We start from the raw sequence: 15,060 nt of genomic DNA on the forward strand, positions 1-15,060 counted from the left end.
AATATTTTCGGTTAAAAGTTAATATTATTGAATAAAAATTTATCTTTGCTGGTTAAAAAAGCATGTGTTTTTTTAACATTTATTTTTTGTTTGAAAACTAATCTTCTTCCTTAAAAATTCATCCTTTTTATTTGGAATTTAACTGCTTGGTTGGTTATAAATGTGTTTTGGTTCAAGATTCAAATATATGGTTATAAAATTACTCTTTTTTTGTTAAATTTAACTATTTTTCATCAAAAACTCAAATACTTTTTATTTGTGGAAATATTAACACTTACATTTTTGATTTAAATTTCTATTTCTTTGTTTAAAAAATGAACTAATAAGTTTAAACTTGGAGAATTTTGTACAAATCTTTTTTTTAGGACTCATCAATTTCGTTAAAAATTCAACTATTTGTGCTTACAGTAAATTTTCTATTGAAAAATTATGTTATTGTACCAATTTGGTACAATATGAAACTATTTGGTAGAAAATAAAACTATTTGTTTGAGTATTACGTTTTTTGTGACAATCTCACATTTTTTGATTAAAAACAATTTTTTATCTGAAAATGTAGCGATCACATTTCCGCTTGAAAAATGTTAAGAAAAAAAATTAACTATTTGGCACAAATTCCTTTATTTTGTTACATATTAATATGTTTGGAAGGAATATTAATTTTTGTCACTGAAAGATCACAATTTTGGTTAAGGTTTAAATTATTTTGTTAAAAATTCCTTCATTTTTTCTTTGAACTCATTTTTTTAACAATTAGTGTTTTTTGTTTACATTTTTTTAGCTTCAAACTCAATGGCAGTATTTTGGACAGAAAGTTAATATTTTTCAATTGAAAATGTACCTATTTCGTAGAAAATTAATCAAGTTTATTAATTACATTTTTTCTTGAAAATATTTTTCTTTAGTATATCGACACGGGTTACATTTTTTTTATGAGAGAAGTTTCATGTGGCACAAAAGCTTTGCTAGCTCTCTTTAGAGTGTCACGTAATATGTGGACGCCTCGTTATACTATAAGGGATCAAGGAATTTTATTAAGAAGAGTAAAGAAAGGATGTGCAGGAAAAGGTATACATTTTAGATCAATCTGGAAGTTTCTTGTTACTTATTAGAGCAAAATGTTCACAGGTCGCTACTCAATATCTCTAGTAATCACTCAGGGCGAAGAGCTTCACAGAGTCATTATATGTCATAAATTATACAAACATAATCAAATCCAATGGTAGGATTCATACTATTTATTCGATTTACAGCCAGTAAATAAAGCTCTCTACAAGGGCAGATTAGTATTCAAAGAACGCTCGTTTCACGCGCTCCGTTAAAAATCTTCATAACGGTACTGAAATATTTTAAATTTGATACTCTGTTTTAATTAAATGTATCACTGGACATAAAGAGAGGTAGAAACTGTTAATTAATTTTCCCCTCAAAATTCAATAAAGTTTGAAAACGAAACGCACAGCGCCGAGGGTGTATAATATGGAGCTCAACAAAGAGATAGGGCAAGTGAAGACAGCGTAGAATTCCTTCCTGTGCCCAAAGCACAACGGGATGTTGTAATATGACATCACAGCGTGAATCCAGACAGAAACTCTAAAAGCAAGCAATGGAATCACGCAAAATTCACTCGAAGAAAGAGAGAGAGAGAAAATCGAGTTCTGTAGGATAGAAAAAGAAACTAGAAGTGGGTGGCATAAAGAGATAAAGGGGGTGAGAGAGAAAGAGAGCGATATAGAGAGCAGAAAGCAAGCAATTCACTGCTCAGCGGGAGACAGAACTCGGAGGGTGTCACTATTTTTCATTAACCATCCGATAGAGCGACCTGCTCTCGGATGTTTTATTTCACCTTCCTATTTTTCCATCCCTTTTTTCTCTTTGCGAGGAAGCTTACCCTTTGTCACATGATTCCAAACATCCAGTTAATACCTTAATTTTTTTTAATTTCCGTTTGTTGTTTATAATAATAATCTAGAAGCGTATGCAGCTACGTTCTGTTTGCATCTCTTTATTTATTGCAATAAAGAATATTTTCGTTTGCAGCAAGAAGTTGGTTCGCAGATATGCTTTTGAGTTTATATTCCTGTGTTTTTAAATTTGTTTTTTTAGGTTTTACTGTTTAGAAACACACAAGTCTAAAATATTTAAACATTGACGCCCTGTAACTAAAATGGTTTAGCTTCGCAATTTTAAAATTGCCAAGTCTGTTTTTCAACTGCCCAATCAGGAATGTTACAATTCCGTTTTGTGCTGATACTATCGTCTTTAACGACTTATGACTATTTTAATATCAGCGAGAAAAATTTTGTCCTTAAAATTTTTTGAATTAAATCCCTTGCAATCTTGGATATTCTATAAAAATCCTGAAAGCTTAGAAAATTCATTCAAATAACTTGAGAACTTTTAAAGTCCCCGAAAACAATTCAAATACAAATTTAGAAATTTTATATTAACCTTTCAAAAATCATTTGGAAGATTTAAATTCATTGTGAAAACGTATAGCTTCTCCAACATCTTTCTTAATCTTCTTAGATTATAGGAAATTTTTTAAACACCCGTGCAATATTTTTAGATAATTATGCATCGTTAAGATTGATTAAAAATAAATTCGAATCTCCTGAAAATACTTAAAATCCTTTTCTTCTAGTTGATAAATTCTTCAAAACTCATTAAAATATTCTTAAACGTCTTAGATTCTTTAAAAAATATTCACGGCAATTATTTTAATCTCTTGAAAAGTCTTTCGAATCTTTCAAAGTACCGAAAAATATTGTTAATCCATTGAAATTTTTTTTTTACTCCAAGACATTTTCTTAGCATTTTAAAATTCCTTGGATTCTTCGAAAGTACCATAAAAATCTTTAAAATTCTTTAAGATTTTTGGAAACACTTTGAAATATTTTAAAATCTTCTAAAATATTTTAAATCCATTAGGATACTATAAAATCTGCCTTAATCTCATAAAGATACTTGAAATTTGATGATAATTCTTTAAAAACCCTTGAAATATTTGAAGTCATATGAAATCTTTGGAGTTCCTGAAAAACTTGTTAAAATGACTTATTAAAGTTCTTCAAAATATCCTAAAATCAGATTTGTAAATTCTAAGAAGAAGTTCGAAAAAAGTCTTCTGAAACTCTCTGGTACATAAATGAAGAAATTAAAAATAATTTCTATTTCAAATACTTTAAATTGAGATGAGTTTTATTTTTTTGCATGCTTAAATATTGTACTCTAATATTCAAAATTAAAATTAAACATTTTTTCAGGCATAAAAGTTTTAATTTGTAAGATATTTATCTTATGGTGAAATGTTTGTTAACCGGGAAATAACCAGAAACTTGTTTTTTTAGAAGGTGCCATGCATTATTTATATTATTTATATTAATTAGGAAGGATATTTCAAAAGTAAAATTGAACATTTTTCCAGGTATAAAAGTTTTAATTTTTAACATATTTATCTCGTGGTAAAATGTTTTTTTACCGGTAAATAACCAGAAACTTGTTTTTTTTTTAGAAGGTGCTATGCAATATTTATATTATTTATATTAATTAGGAAGGATATTTCGAAATCTCTTTTAATAAATGTATTTGGAGATTTGAGGAGAGTTTTTAATAGGGTATTAACTGATAAAATGAAATCGATGAGAGAACTAGCTTTACCTATTTGAAAGATCCTGTTCACCTCTCACTACACAATTTTCCATCCTGAAAACTTCACGCCTTTCTTTCTATTGTGCCTTGCATATTTCCCTCACGATGTTTTACTCCTTTTGCTTTCTCGTAGTCGACGTATTTCTCATTTTTTCTTTTCACTCTATTTTTATTTTTCTGCAGCAAGTTCCTATAGGACGGAATTGTTCGAAGTGGAAAGAGAAAGCTTTCTCAGGCAGACAAGATTCCTGCTATCGGGTGGAAAAGAAGATTCTTTGATATTTGTTTGAGTGAAATTAAGTATGTGCGAAAATATTGAAAGATATCATCATGGAGAATTTTATTTCCTTCTTGTTCGATATGGCATATCTTTGATAAAAGTCCTAAAATATCTGAAGAAAATGCTAGGGTTACTTGATCATTTTGCAGACTGGCGTAGGTCAGGAAAAATCTGGATATCAGGGAAAATTCAGGGATTTTGATAAAAACTTGCGAAGTTCGGAGAATTGCAAGATTGAGATTCTGGTGTTTGAATAATAATGGTCGGAGAAAATAAAAAATTAGGAAATTTTAAAAATAAAGTCTTGCGGCCACCCTGATATAATATTCTTCATTATAATTGATTGACCTTGCATTTATATTTCTCTTAATTTTTTGCAGATCACCTATAGGTTATATTTTCAGATAAAAAATTGATTATTTGATTGAACATTAAACGATTTTGTTAAAAATTCATCCAGTTCAGTTAAATCTTTTTGTTAGGAATTCAAATTTTTGAGTTAAGTGTTAAACTGATTTGTTAAAATTAATCTTTTTATGTTGGAAAAGCAACCATTTTTGTAAACTATCAGCTTTTATTGAATAAGCATTTTTTTATTGAGAATAAACTGAAACAACGCTTGGTTGAGAATTCTACAAGTTTTTTTTTAATCCATCTTTTACGTTTAAAAATGCATCTGTTTCAGTCGAACTTAAACCTTTTCTAAAAATAGAAATGCAACGGTTTGGTAAAAAATTAATGTTTTTGGGTTAAGGATTCTACTATTTTGCTAAAAACTTGACTTTCTTGATTGAATTCAACTGATTTTGATTAAAAATTAAAATATATTCATTAGTTTAAACAGCTACTATTTTATAATTCTTTAAAAATTCATTGGTTTTAGATTCAATTTCTTGGTTGAAGGTTAAACCACGTTGTTAAAAAATCATTTTTTTGTTTAAGCTTCATAATTTCATTTGGAAATTTATCTCTTCTATTGAAGACGTAACTATTTTGTTAAAAATTCATTTATTGTTGTTTACAATTATTTGTTTTTACTCGAAACGCAGCTTTTCCATTTTTGGTCAAAACTTGATCTTTTCTAGTTTCAAATTCCTCTTAATTATTTCGTAATTGACTTTTCAACTGAACAAGTAGCTTTTTATTTTTGATAGAACCTTGAACTTTTTAGTTTAAAATTCGTCTTTTTTGTTAAAAAATTAATTTTCTTGACTGAAAATTTATCTTTTTTAAAAAAAAATTTCCTTTTTGGTTAAACACTCATTTATTCAATGAAATATTCATCATTTTAGTTTAAAATTTATCTGGTTAAATTTATCTATTTTTATTTAAATTTGTGTTTTTTGATTTAAAATTAGAGTTTTAACGTGTAATGTAATTTTTTCACATTCGGTGGAAAACTGATATTTTCTAATTTTAAATTCCTATTTTTTTGGTGAAACAATAATCTTCTTGGTTTGACATTTATTCTATATTGTTTAAGCAAGCTTTTGATTGAAAATTTACTTTTGATAAAAATGTATATTTTCCGATTTAAATTTCGTCCTTTTGTTTGGTAAATTATTGCTTTAGTTGTAAATGCGATTTTACTTGTTAAAAATAACCTTTTGATTGAAAATCTGGCTTATCAATTTGTATTGCAAATTATATTTTATTGTTGAAAATGTAAATTTTTGTTTGAAAATTCAACTGTTTGTTTGAAAATCCATACAGTTAGTTAAAAATTCGTTTTTTTATTAGAAATTAATCTTGCTTAGTTTGATTTGTTCATTGAAATGTTTTATACAGAAAATTCGTCATTTTGTCTTCAAAGTTAAATAATTTAGAAAAAAATCATCTATTTGGCAGGATATATTTTTTTAATACTTAAGGTAGGTCTTACTGAAAATCAGGCGATTGAAAAAAAATTTCCATGATTATAAGAATGAAATTATATTATCAGGCTTGTTATATAACAGAAAAGCATGTTTTTATAAAAAGTTCTCAAACTCAAGAAAAATAACTATTTTAACAGCAATTTTTGTAATGAATTTTTGTTTACAGTTGCGCCTTGCCAATTTTAAAAAACAGTTGATTTTTATTCAATCATGACTTATTTTTTCAGGGAAAAGACTTACTGAAAAATCTACTGTTTCTTAATTCAAATATGAGTAAATAATCTTAGAATATAGAGTTATTTGTTTCACAAAAATTTCCCTAACAAAATTATTTGCATAATTTAAGCCATAAAAACTTAACTTTTAAAAGTTGAAACAGCATAGTTGTAGAGATTGTTTTTCCTGAAAAAATGTACTATTTAATCATTTGGAAAATTCAACTGCTTTTGGCTGAAGCAAAATTATTTTTTCGAGTTCGATTTTGTTAAAAATTAGTATTTTTGTTTTGAACATGCAACTATTTTGGTACAAAATTATCTTTTGTTGAATGTCATTTAAAAATACATCTGTTTTAGTAGAATTTAAATTTTTTCTAAATGAAAATGCAACTGTTTTGTAGAAAATTATTGTTTTTTGCTTAAGGATTCTACTATTTTGCGGAAAGCATGACTTTCTTAATTGTATTCAACTGATTTTGATTGATAGTTAAAATAATTTTTCGTTTAAACTTTCCGTTTATAGCTTTTCCTTTTTGGTTAAAACTTCATCTTTTCTAGTTTAAAATTCCTATTTTTTTGTTTCTCATTGATTTTTTAAATGAACGAGTAGGTTTTCATTTTCGGAAGCCAATTGTTTTTTTTATAGTTTAAAACTCTTTTTTTCAGAAAATTAAATTCTTAACTCAAAATTTAATCTTTTGACATTTGGTTAAAAATTAATCTGTTCTAGTTTTGAATTCGTCTTTTTTGGGTGGAAGAATAATCTTCTTGGTTTGGCATTTCCTCTATTTTGTATAAAGACAGTTTTCGACTGAAAATTTACTTTTTTGAGGAAAATATATATTTTCCCATTTATATTTCATCTTTTTGTTTGGTAAATTATTATTTTAGATGAAAATGCATTTTTTCTTATTAAACATCAACTTTTAATTGAAAATATAACTTTTTAATTTTTGTTTGCGAAATTATATTTTATTGTTGAAAATTTAACTGCTTGTTTGAAAAGACATATATTTTGTTAAAAATTAGGGATCTTTTGTAAGAAAATTAATCTTCGTGTTTGAAAATTTGTTTTCTTCGTTTTAAAATTAATCTCTTCTGCTAGCAATTTCATATATTTCAGTAGAAATATCAACTGTTACTTTTTTCTGTTGAGAATTCACCTTTTGGCGCTAAAAATTAAACCTTTTTGTTAAAAATTCATGAATTTTGTGGACAATTTAAATATATTTTTTTTTAATTTAACCATTAGGTTAAATATTAAAATTTTTTTTTGAAACATCAACTATTACATTTTTTTGAGAACTCATCTTTTTCTTGGAAGTTGAACTTTTCTGGTTGAAAATTCCACGTTTTTTTTTAAATTATTTTCTTTGCTTTGAACATTTATTTATTTTATTGAAAATGTAACTGTTTTGGTTAAGGTTGAATCTTCATCTTCTCAGGTAAAAAGGTAAGTTTTTGTATTAAAAATCCAAGTATTTTCTAATGGAAAAAAATGGTACACAATTCATCAGTTTTGTTAAACTTTTATTTATTTGGAAAAAATACTCTACCCTTTGCATTAAAACATATTCAGGAATAAAACAGATAGACATTTTTTTCATAGGAAATTTATATTTTTAAACAAAAATGTAACTGTCTTCTAAAAAGTTCAATTACTTAGTGGAAAATTCTTGTATTTTGGTGAAATGTTGTATTTTTCGTGAGAAAATTCAACTTTTTTATTTAAAAAGTCACATTTTTTGGCCCAAAAATTTAGCCTTTTCCCCTAAATCCGTACTTTTGGATTAAAAATGCATCTTTTATGGTTTAAGGACCATTTAAATAATACGTAACGCCTTATCGAAAAACAATAAGAAGTGCATAAGGTTAAGGGGGGGGGGGGGTTATAATTGTCAGAAAAAAACGTAACGTAGTTTTTTTAACGGTCCCTGATAAAAGATCCCGTGTTAAAAGTGTTGTGAGCGAAAAATGCTGGTCTTTGAATATTACTTGTGAAAAGTCCGAGACTTTCGAAAATAAAGTTTCTCGACCACCCTGATATATAAATAAATAAGTGAAAAAGGATATGTCAAATGTGAATAATGTACTAGATGTAGGTCTGCCTCAGTATAAATAATCTGAATGACTTGGAAAAATTATACGACCAAGAAGCGTAAGAAACGAAATATACTACTAGTCGTTACTGAGAGGGTAAAGGGGTTGGGGGCTTGGTGGATGGGTAGATAAATGAGGGCAGAGAGACTTAATGAGAGCCGCGAGCGCATTCATATTTATGTGAACCATCCACCCTAGCCAACATAGCGCAGCACTGAATCAGACCTGCGCCCGGCGACTCCTACCCCTTCGGGAGCTACAACCTCTACAGTCTGTGATACTCAACCACAACTATTTGTTTTTATAATTCTACTTTCATAATTGCCATCACTTCCACAAAAATGACATTCTCTACTTTTATATGAATGCGCAGTGCATTGTTGAAATTTCACTTCATAAACCACGTGATTTATGGGGGAGGGGGCAACCTCATGCAAAACAGTGACGAAAAACTATAAGAGATTTTGTGGAAATGGACCAATTGGAGTGGTGCTTGCTTTTTATGGAAGGCCCTTGAGGGCCTACAATGTTATATAGGGATGAGGGGAATGGATGTCGTTACGTCAAATTTTTGACTTCTCGACCCTATAGAAAATCCATGTGTCCAGAATTATAGTATGACGTTAAAGTTCAGTAAGGACAATACAAAATTTTAATAATGTTATTAAGACTTCAATGTCGGTGTAATTATATTAGTAGATTGAGTTTTTTCCATCAGTCTGTAGAAAAAATACCTACGAGGTACTTTTAAAAATTTTTAGACTCCTTTCCTTCTGAATTTAAAAATTCTATGTACAGATATTTATGGTATTAAAAAGGAAAAATAATTTATCCTAATGCTTTTTTTTAATAAAGAAAATTCTCAGAGTTATAGCATTTTCAAAATTTTTTAAATCAACTAAAAATAAAAATTTTGCCAAAAAACGCACGACATAAAAAAAGGGCAGGAGAAGAAAAACAGTACTTTTAGAAAGCCTTACAAGATTATCATAAACATTTTTTGGAGATTCTTGGAAAATCAAAAATTCCCATTTTTAAAGCACAAAAAGTAATGAAAAAGAGAAGTTCCATTTTGTGTTCAAACTATGTAGGATAAGAAAAAAGATAAATTGACCAAAATTGTGACACCTAAAAAGAGATACAATTTCGTTTAAAATTACTTCTTGATAGGACGCGTTCTTTTTGTTTTATTCGTGAAAAAATCGTTTTACTCGGAAGTTTGAGCGCGCCTAGGGCGCGCGACTGTTAGTTTTCGCGCTTCGCGCTCGATATTGTATTCACCTCGCGCTACGCGCTCGATCTTTCTGCAGAGACTTTTTAAAACTAAAGATGAAAGAATCGACAACATTAATTTGGTGATTGTGAATTCTCTTTTGTTAAAGCTTCTTCGGCTTTAACGAACACATTCTCATCACGTATTTCGTGCTTCCTACTCGAGTTTATCCCTGAAATTGCATATCTTTCCCATAAATGTATATTATTATAATTCGTAACTTGCAATTGTATTAACGTTTTATTGCAACATTTGTCGATTTTCCATAAACTGAATTTGCTTATTTCCAATGTTTTCTTTATGATTTAAACTTTACACATACGGTCTACTGAGCAGCCTTACCGTTTTTAAAATTCTAAATTATGTATATATGCATATATATACCTATACCTTTTTTTGAAAATGCATTATTGTATTTGAGACTATTTGATATACTATAAAAATGTTGCATGAAAAAATGTAACTTTTGGATTTCCCATTATTTTTTATGCTGTCAAAATTTATTTTTTGATTTATCAAGAAAATTTTGAAAGTTTTTATGATAATATTCTAAGGAATTTGGAAATCACACTATTTCTTCTCTTGCTATTTTTTCATATCGTCCGTTAATTGTCTTAAGAGGTTCACTTTCGTGTGTTTTTTGGAATTTTGAAAATACTATAACTCTCATATTTTTTAATTTGTTGAAAAAAGTCATTAGATAAATTGTTCGACTTTTTAAATACTGTAAACAAACGTACAGAGAATTCTTGAATTTTGAAAAAATGGTATCAAAATATTCAAAGGGCGCTCACTTTTTGAATTTTTATCCATAATGGCTGGCTAACGAACTTAACCTTTAGTTTAGGACACTTAAAGAGCGTACTAGAGGCCAATCTAATAAAATTATTTTTTCAAAAGTTATCGTGCTGACAAACAGACAGGCATAAATACATACAGACAGACCGACAGACATACACATTCGTAAAAACCTATTTTTCGGATTTAGGGGGTCTCAAAACGTGGACATTTGACAAAAACTGGGGGGAGGGGGCGGGTTGATAAATTTTACACATGTCTAATACCTTCTCTGATGAGAATGTAAAAAATGTTTGTCTTATCATTTTTTTTGCCTATCTTGCATTGGTTGACCGCAAAATGCAATCTTTGATTTTTAATTAGTTATCGTGCGGTCCAAATTTGAATTTTACGAACAAATTTAAAAAGTTATATGATAATCTTGTAGGGCTATCGTAAAGTAACATTTTTCTTTTCAAGTACTATGGAATGTGTACTCTTTAATTTTAAAAATGAGATCACTTTTAGTATTTTTATCCACAATGTCTGACTAATGAACTTGGCATCTAGATTAAGACACTAAAATTAATGGCCACACAGCCACACAGTGAAAAAGACACATTCGTAAAAACCTGCTTTTCGGATTCAGGGAGTCTCAAAACGTGGCCATTTGACAAAAAAAGGGGGGGGGGTCAAATTTCACACAAATTTAATACCTTCTGTTAATTAGAATGTAAAAACATTGAATAAAATCTGTTTACAAATGCCTGTCGAAAATCAAGCGTGCAGCGCGAGTTTCACGATGAGAATTTGGAACTCAGAGCCTAAACTGCCGTGATTTGAGTAAACACCGTTAACTGCAAAAAATCGAAAAACGAGTTTTTTATATCGTTGGATAGGAAAGAAAAGATGCACCTGACTTTTGAAATAATTTTTTCAAATTTTTAAGAACTTTTAGAATAATTATTGCTAAATTTTGGAAAAATGCCGTTAACTGCAAAATTTGGCGAGCCGTGGTTTGCTAGAAAGCCGTAACTCACCGTTAACTGCAGGCTTAAATCATGGGCAGCTGAATACGTCACAGAAAAATTCGAGAAAAAGCCGCAACGGGGAGTTATGGACTTTACGAAATTATCGGGCGGTGATCTCGATCCTTCATGATTTCCAAAAGGTTCATACGCGCTTACACCGTTCTCCGGAATCATGGAACCCCAAAAAAATTTCTGTAATTCGAGAAACGCCGTAACTGCGTTTCGTTTAAGCTGCGAAATTCTTTTTCCATGAACGGCGTTTTCTCAAATCATGACAGGCCTATTTCTGAGGTCTGTGATTCGAAGAGAGCCGTAACTGCCCGTTACGGCGTTTTCTGAATTTCAGCATCCCTATCAACACCGTTAACTGCATTTTAAATAACTAATTAACATTTTTCAACAATTTTCGTTACAAAAATGAAAAGTTTATATGGAAATTATTCAAGAACAACAAAAAAACTGCAGAAAATGAATTAGAATCCGCGATACATGCGAGTAAATATTCGAACAGTTTTCGTCGATTTTTTCGGCTTCGTTCATTTTGCAGTTAACGATGTTTTCTCATGTCACGGCAGTACAGAGCTTTGAGAAACTTAATCGTTGACTATATTTAATAAAGTGGACAATTCTAAATATGAAAACGCATATGAACATTGCTATCTAAAAGATATCTTTTTGATCAAGTTTTATTCAAGCGTTTCAAATGCAAAGAATAAATATCCGAGTGCGAACCGCGAGATCCAATAGGATCTTGCGCTATAGGCGTGCTCAAACTTGCGAGCGAAGTGAATGTCGGGCACATTCTCTTCGCTCGCAAGTTTGAGCCAGTTTGAGCAATTTTTATTTTATTCGGCTCTTCCCGTGTAGAAATTCAAATAGGGAACTATTCTGGTTCCCGACCATTCGACCCCACTTAAAGTCGGAGGCTAGTCGGGTCATCTGACTAACCCCCGTTTAATAGCGTCACGGTAGATTAGTCGGGGGCTAGTCAGGTGCCCCGACTTATCCTAGTCGGGGCCTGATCGGGTACTAGTAGGGGTCATATGATAAATACATCCACGTTGAATATTAACCAAATTCCCTAAAATTTGTGGAATAAAAAAAAACTTCAGCTGGAACGCATCAATGGAAGAGCTTCGGTCTGAAGTAACCGCCATTTTGGTCACGGTAGTCCCTGCTCCATGTAATTATGCTTCGTTACCTGCGGACTGCTGTCTTAAGCACTCGTCGCGTCATTTCTGTTGCGCGAGAGGCGGCACGTCGCGCCCTTGCGGATTTTCTATAAAGCTAACAGTCCAGAACCGCAAGACTCAAATGAAGGTGGTAGCGAAATCTGAACTGTACCGTGCTTACTAATTTACTACTGGTATACTGCTCTTCACTGATTAATCAAAAAAAAATTCTCTTTTCAATTTCAACTACCTGAAGAATTAGACTTTATTTACATATGGCAAGCCTTTCAGATCAATTTAAAAATAAGCATCTGTACAAATTTAGAGTCTCATGACTTTCGGCGGACTTTTCACTTATATCTATATGTATCTTTTCCAATGTGGATTTTCTTTAAATTCCATACAAAGGTATTTATAAATGTTCCTAGAAATTCACAATTTTCTAAAAAATACTACAAAAAAATAAGATTACGTCTTTTTGAAGATCTTGGTCGTTGTTTTTATAAAAAATTGATTTTCGTGCAAAATGATTAACTTAATAATTATTTATGAAGTATATTTGAGATGAATTTAACATTAATAAATCTTTTCTTGAAAAAACGGTGTAAAATTATTGTTAAATATATTCTTAGTGTTTTAGAATAAAAAAAATCATTAGTGAACAAAAAGGCCCGACTAGCTCTTGACCAACCATCGACCAGGCTCCGACTGAAATTTTGACAACAAAAAGCCCAACTAGTCCCTGATTAGTTCCCGACTGGGTACTTTGTCCAAATTAATAATCCGAATAGCCCCCGATTAGTTCCTGACTTGTAATAGGGCCAAATGGAGTTATGTCCACACGGGTTAGTAATCCGCATACTTTTAATTGATCTATCTGATGAGTAATTAGTTAGGATTTTTTATCGTAAGAAAATGTTCTTAAAAGACATATATGTACAAAGAAGAAATTGTTGAATTCAAATAAAATTTCTATGATTGAAATCTAATTTCCATAATTTTAAGAAATTTTTCTTTCTTTAGTTTAGAAGATGTACAATTAAAAACTCTTTAACATTAGAGTTGTATGAATCACATTTCTGAAATTTGGATAATTTTTTAGATTGAAAGTCAAGAGTTTTCAATTTTAAATCTTCCAAATTAAATAAGTTTTAAATGAAGGCCATCAGAGTTACAGTATTTTAAATGATTAAACTTGAAAATGAAATGATTTATAATCGTAAATTTTCAAAATTATAAGTAAAAATTATGTCAGTTGAATTTTTTTCAAATAGTTACGTTTTAAAAATTAAAATTTCTTCATTTTGAAAGAGTTTTCAAATTTAGATCTTGTAGCTTTGCATCTTGCATGGTGGATCCTCGTTGCTAAGTACAATCAATCTAAAACGTTGCCTATCATTGAAATGATTTATAAAATCGGCAAAAATGGATCTATAATTAATTTCTGTAAACCTTGACGGAGGCTACTCAGCATACTTCAGAAAAAATTCAAGTTAATATCGTTTATTTAACAGTAGTTATTTACAGATTTAGTTCCCCTTATCGATTTGGGGAAAAGTTACAATTTAAGTTTAGTCCTGATGAGCCAGGCCTGGTTTTACTCTTCAAAGGATTCTATAGATTTCTATTTGGGTGGATTTTATTTCAAAACATCAATTCAGAAATCATGCCGTTATTATTTTTATAAGCAACGATAGTTTAAATTTTAATTAACACCACCTAAATAGAATTATAGATGATCCTTCAAAGAATAAAATTAGGCTTTGATGAATAGGATTAAACAAGAATTATAACCTTTCCCGAAAGAGAAAGCAAAAACTAAAACTCTAAATAACTGTTAAATACATAATTTTTGACCTGAATTGTTTTTTCTAACGTATACTTAGAAGCTTCCATCGAGATTTCCAGAAATCAATAATAGATTTATTTTTTTTGGATTTTCCAAACATTTTAAAAATTGTTGACTTTTGGGATCGATTGTATGTAGTGTACATCCTTAAGTCCTTCAGCATGAACCGGCGCACAAAACAGCACTTCACTGGGAAATTTGTCCTGTGAAATTTTCATTCGCTAATGTGGGCTTTAAATTATAGGTTGTATTTAATCGGAATGAGTGATATTAACCCACGGCTGCATCGAAATTTATTAGAAGTACTCGCATTTGCCTGGATGTTTGACCAGGGGAGAGAAACACCTGCAGAAAACCACCTTCTCGAGAGTTCAGCCGTTTTTTCTTAGTCCGGTTGGAAGCAGATATTCTATCCTATCCATCGAATTCACATAATCACCTTCAGCGTAAAAGCTTTTCGTTCGACATTAGTTGAACCGCAGCGAATACACAAACTAGGTCGTACGTCGTAAATGTTAACCCATACGATTGCTACCCGCGCTCGACGTGGCTTGACATCTCGTCTCTTTCCGGGTCGAGGTTCACCTGGCAGCTACTTCCGTTGGTATTCTAAAACTCAAAAATTGCGCAATTTTTAATTATAAATATTCAAAAATAAAAGATTGATTAAATTAAAAAAGAGTATTTTAAATTATTCAATTTTCAAGATTTAGATTTGAGAAGTATTTAATTTTTAACTCTTTTTTTTAAATAGCTAAATTTTAATTCTTAAAAATTTTAAACTTAAATTTCGCAATTTATATTTAAAATCTGAGATTAAACCTAATGTTAA

The sequence above is a fragment of the Belonocnema kinseyi genome, chromosome 3, assembly GCF_010883055.1.
Source record: "Belonocnema kinseyi isolate 2016_QV_RU_SX_M_011 chromosome 3, B_treatae_v1, whole genome shotgun sequence".
NCBI classification, from domain to species: Eukaryota; Metazoa; Arthropoda; class Insecta; order Hymenoptera; family Cynipidae; genus Belonocnema; species Belonocnema kinseyi.